The sequence below is a fragment of the Mesitornis unicolor genome, unplaced genomic scaffold (genome assembly GCF_000695765.1).
Source record: "Mesitornis unicolor isolate BGI_N332 unplaced genomic scaffold, ASM69576v1 scaffold3595, whole genome shotgun sequence".
Taxonomy (NCBI): domain Eukaryota; kingdom Metazoa; phylum Chordata; class Aves; order Mesitornithiformes; family Mesitornithidae; genus Mesitornis; species Mesitornis unicolor.
Window position 1 is genome coordinate 8,785 of NW_010184638.1, and position 5,843 is coordinate 14,627.

The following is a 5,843-nucleotide window of genomic DNA, read 5'->3' on the forward strand; positions in this document are numbered from 1 at the left end:
GTATGTACAAATACACATCTCTATGAGAAATGTCAAGGGAGAAGAGGGGCAACATTTGAAGCTTCCAAAAGAGAAGCAAAAAGTACTGACTAAAAGAAAACTATTTTGAAAAATATGAAGGAGAAGTGCCCCCAGTGGTGTCCTGCTGCTTGTTGTGCCGTGCTAATGACTTTAATCTGCTGGAAAGTTGCTTGCTTCTCATCCTGCCATGTTCTGAGTGCTGCATGATGTATTGAGATGCTAAATTAGAGGTTGATCTTTTCTTTCCTTGTAACTGGGAAACAACAGAAAAATAACAATATGTAACTAGGTCTTGATTTTTAAAGAGGAAAAACTTGAGTTTCGATTTCAAGTTTTTCAGTCCTAGGGCTTGATTCTCATAATTCCTCTGAGCTACAGGAAGAGTTGTAATTGTGATGGTTTAGTAAGTTGTCATGGTTTTGCCAAGTTGTTCTTAAAGCTAACTTTTTTTATTTTGAAGAGTATCCACCTTCCTTGGTGATGTGATTTGGTGAGTTAACCTTGGACTGCAACCCACTCAGTCGCTCTCTTACTTCCTCAACAGAGCAGGGGCAGAAAAAGCTCCTGAGTTGGGATAAAGACTAGCAATTATTGTCAAGGGCAAAACAGACTTGACCTCAGTAACTCTCTTACCTCCTCAACAGAGCAGGGGCAGAAAATGAGGTGAAAAAGCTCCTGAGTTGGGATAAAGACTAGCAATTATTGTCAAGGGCAAAACAGACTTGACCTCAGTAAAATTATTCTTTTATTGACAATTAAAATAGATGTGGATGTTTAAAACAAACGCAGAAATTAAAACACCACCTTCGAAAAAGTGTTGGTCAAGTGGTTTTCCACTTTTTGGTGGAAAGTCATTAGAAACCCCATCCCACCCCTTCTTCCCAGGCTCACTGGGAGTGTGTCTCCATCAGATATTTGCTGTGCTCTGCTGGGAGAGCATCCCCCCTCACGCATGAGCTGAGGTAAACCATTAACTGTTTTAAGCGTTGACATGTTCTTTGCAGCAATGTTGGTTGGCATTGGGTAAATGGATTTCACTGTGCTTGGATCCCATCTGCACTTGGTGGTCAGTCACTGTTTTTCGTGGTGCGCCACTGGGCAGCAGCAGATCCAGCCCAAGGAGGACCACATGTCTGTGTGACTAAAACATGATGATATTCTTTCTGTCCTGTAGGCGTTGTGTGTAAAATTTGATTATAGTGGGAATTAACCTTCTCTGTAGCCTATGCCAAGTGCTGTGGTTTGTGCGATCAGCAGAGAAAACGTTGGGCGTACGGGCCCTTTACGAGAAATGGTGGGCAGTATTTTTAGGGTTTACCAGCAAAAGAAAACTGTGGGTTTTGTTTTTGTCACGCTCAATGTACAGGGCTGAGAGCAGTTAATTACAATGGGCCTTTCAGCCTCTGCATGAGATGCACACTTTGTTTCCTGCTGCCTATGGCTAGTTATAATGCAGGTCCTTATGTCTGAAGTCAGCACAGCTGCTGGCTGAGGGACAGGAGCTTTTGCTGAAGGGATGCCTTGTCTAGGGGTGCTTGTTTGTGAAGGGTGGTGATGTTAGTTTTGTAATATCAGCTGGTTTGGGTGATCCTGTAGTCGGTGTCATCTGAGGTGCTCGGTGCAGTGAACGACCACTGAGCTCAATTGTTCCTGCAGGGACCTGCCGTGGCTCGTGTTTTCCAGCTTTGGTCCAAAGAGGAGTGCTTTGGTCCTGGGTTTGTATTTCTGTCATCAAAAAGTAGTATCAAAAAACCACATCACTAGCTTGCACCCTTGGGTCAACAGTACTGTGATGCTAGCCTAGGTTGGATTTTGTTTTCTGTTTTTTCCTCTTCCTATAAACTGATAATTAATACCATTAAAAAATTTGTATGTCAAGGGAGCTGACCTGGGGTTACTGAAAAGCTTTCCTACAGTCTTTTCCTACCAGCTTTAAAGAACTCAAAAGCAAAGGCTGAAAAGGGAAGATTTCAAGTGTTCCATGGAGCTATATAAACTGTTCGCCTGCAAGAGTTTATTTGCTCAATTGAGGCCACTTCTGCATTGAAAAAATCTCTCTGAATGAATGGATTCCAAAAACAGCTTGGGAGTTATTTGATGGCTATTGAAGTTAAGCCACGCTAGCAAACCAAGTGCTAGAGGCACAGCTTTGTGGGTTTGCTGTGTCGTTTGGCGTGACTGCACAAGCTTTCTCAAATGCTGGCCCTATACAGAAGTCCAGTGTTTTCTGTGGATTAGGTTGAATCAAGGCTGCTGTGTTGCTCTTAAACTCAGTGCTAGCTCTTACCAAGAGGGCAGAAGTTTCGAGTTTTTTCTCACTGTGTCTTGCGGAAGCATTTGGGGCCTGTGGTGTAGCCTCTCATAGCTGAGACGGTGTTTATTGATGTGAATCATTCAGTCGATACTGGACAAGATTTTTGTCAGAATTTTTATTTTGCTTTCTTATTTAAATAGATCCCTAATGAATTACTGTAGTTGTCTATAATGACTCTTGGGAAATATTGGATGCAGCCTCTAGAATCAGTTCTGTGCCATTTTCAAATTGCAAACTCTTGAAGTATATCTCTGAGCAGTGCCCAAGGTCCCTTGTTTTCATCTGAGTTTTCAAGATACTCCCACCTTAAAAACCTGCATCTTCGGTATTCTGTGGGCAGGAATCCAGAGAACAATTGGAAGCAACAGCAAGTCTGGGAATCAATATATGGCTGTATGTTCTCATGTCTGCAAGTTTTCTTTTTCCAGGCTCTCCTGTGGTGTCTCAGCTCAATATTTCTGTGTCACATCTTCAAAGTAACTTGCTCTGAGGTGACATTACTGTTTGTGGGAGTGATTGGCCAAAATGAGCAAAAATATTCTGCAAATGGCAAGTTGGGTCCTCTATTTTAGCTGACAGTGCCTTTTGGTGTGACTGGAGTGTGTCTGGTTCCTCCACTGTTGAATTTGATTACTCCAATGTTGAATTTGACTAAACATTTTGGATTTCTGTTGGGCATCACATTGAGGCTTCAAGGTGTGGATTCTTTAAGAGAAGCACAGAACTTTGCTACACTGAAAACACAAGTTTAAACTAAAATTACTTTTGTTTTCTCCTTTATTTGCCCCTTATGGTGCATAATGTATAGATTCAGACACTTTCAATTTGATTCTCAGCATTCTGATTACGCTTACAACTCTTGGTATCCAGACAGCGTCACAAAAAATTAAATTCATGGAGTATTTCCAGGAGTCTGTGTCACTGTGTATTACCCTGCCCTCTCCGTTGCCCCTGCTGCTCATGCAAGCGAGAGATGAAATGATGGGGGAGCAGCAACTTGTTTCCTCGGAGCCAATACTGGCTGGGCAGATTCTGTTGATGGTGGCATCTTGGCAGGAACAGAGGAGCATTCCTGCCACATGTGGGTGATGTTTTCAAGCCAGGCTCTTACTTTGTGACTCGCTGTCCAGAGCTGTCATGACCAAACTGACTCCCTTCATCAATTGAGACTAATGTTTGTGCCTAGAGAAATCTGTTTTCATTCGCATTTGGACAATGCGACGTGTGGCAGACTTGGGAGAGGACAGTTTTGCCCATGGGGTGATGCTTGTTGGCTGAGGAACAACTGTATGTGTATGTTCTGGTGAAGATGTAGGCCAGGGACATTTGGGCTCATTTCCTGGCTCTGTCATGGGCTTCTCCAGGCCTTCTTCGGGCTTTCTCTTTCCATAAGCAAATGTGCTAGCTATGGTGGTGTGTGGCTTTGTGGGCATCTTGTGAGCTGGAGTTACAGACCCTAAGCTGCTACAGTGATGGTAACTGGAATGAAAGGCACCCAGGTTCAGACTCTCAACCTGGTCTCTATCAGCTACCATAGTAAGTTGAATTAAATGAATTAATGGGCCGGTAATTTTGTATTAACCTGCCTGTGGTTGATCTGTGAGGCTTCTCCCTTCTTGCTGGGCTATGATGCAGCCTTGTTGCCAGCAGGATGGTATCCCTGCTTCCTTCACACCTCTCTGAAGCAACAGGGTGAAGCATCATGTCCTTTGCTTTCTACACCTTCCTGGGAAAAGACTACTTGGGACTGTTTTACTTGCTCTTAATGATGGATTTTAAGAGTCTGAAGGTATTATTTTTCTCATTGACAAAAGTAACTTATTCTAAGTGTCTCTCTGAAAATGAGACTCTTGTTCCAAAGGCACTTAAGTGCTTTTGAAAAATCTCCTTCTCTGTTATTGACTGCAGTGGACGGCTTTAGTTGTGTCTAGCTTAATTTAAAGCAGGCCAAATTTAGAGCTTAAATGTTGTATGTCTGGCTAATAAACTGTATTGTAATTAGTACCTTGGGGAGGCAGAAACCAGGGAGAAGCTGAGTATAAAGGGAATGAACTTCAGGTAGCAGCTGTCTGCGAAGAATGAGTGAAGAACTGTGGAAGGACATGAAAACACAGGATTTGAAGTGAGTGCAGAGGATGTGTGTGATGGGAAAAAAATGGGCATGATGCTGCAAAGAAAACTTCAACAAGCTTGTGTTAAAGAAGACAAAATATTTAGCATAACAAGTAGTGAGACTGGATGAATTCCCCCATGCAAGCTGGACTGGACTCATCATAGTTTTCCCTAGTGTCATCTCCCAGTTTGAGAAACCCATGCTCATGGGCTGCATGGGCCACTTTGCTGAGATGTCAGGGGCTTTGTCTTGCTTGATTTCATGCATATGACTTTCATTCGCTTTGCTTGCTGTGTATCCGCTGGTGAAGCTTAGCATGGCTTTGAGCAATGCACCTGGAGGGGACAGATTCCGGCTGATGGTGGGAATACTCACAGCCGCGTGTGCAGCTCTTGTCCTGGCTGGTCTGACATCCACCTGAAAAATCAAGGTTAGGATAAACCAGAGGTTGGGGAAGTACAAGGAGAAAAGAGAGAGCACTCGTGCTGGCTGCACTAACCAGTTTATTAGCCAATGTCTCTGGCTTGACTTGGTGTTGAATACCGACTGCAAAACCATTCCTACTCTGCAGTGCCTGAATTCTGGATTCTTCCCAGAATTTGGTGTGCCCCTGAGCTGTGGTCCTCCATGGGAGTTTCTCTCTTATGGTGCTTTTACTCACATCAAACTTCAGTAGATAAGTGGAAGAGGTGGTGATTTCCATTTTCCTTGCTTGTGCTTATTGAATTTTTGCAAGTCCTGGTGATTCTACAATCGGGGGACCCCATCAGCTGCTGCTCAGTGCCAGTCTCAGACACAGGTTATTGTTAATTCTGCAGACACAGGTGAAATTCAGCCATCTGTGTGATGGTAGATCAGCAGATGCATTTGTTCGTTAGCTTTTTGATAGCTCACTTCTTAGTGAATCCCAAGGAACAGAGCTCCAATCATCTGGCGAGACATCTCGTTGCCTGTATCTCCATTTTACAGGGAACATGTTGAGACAAGTCAGATTCTGACAAGTCTGCAAGTTCTAGTAAGATCTCCCAATTACTTTTCTTTGACTCTGTTATTTTTTGTGTGTTATTTTAGAGAACACTTGTAAATCGCCTTCTGTTCAGGAGGGAAGGAGCTTGCTGCCTTTGAGAAGTGGCAGAATGGGGAGACGATTTGATGGTATGGGATATAAAGTTCCGTGGCTTGTGTTGCGCTCAGGACTGCCAAACTTAAACATGCAAATGTCACAAGTCTGCCCTTTACAACTTCCACCCCCCATTCTTCACACAGGAAATGTTCAGATAATAACCAGGTTCTTGATGGGAGTAGATTTAAGATCAACTTCAAGCCCTGACTTGTTGTCTGTTTACACCACGAACCCCCAGCACTCACCTCCCAACCTGCCCCATTCTTCAGCAG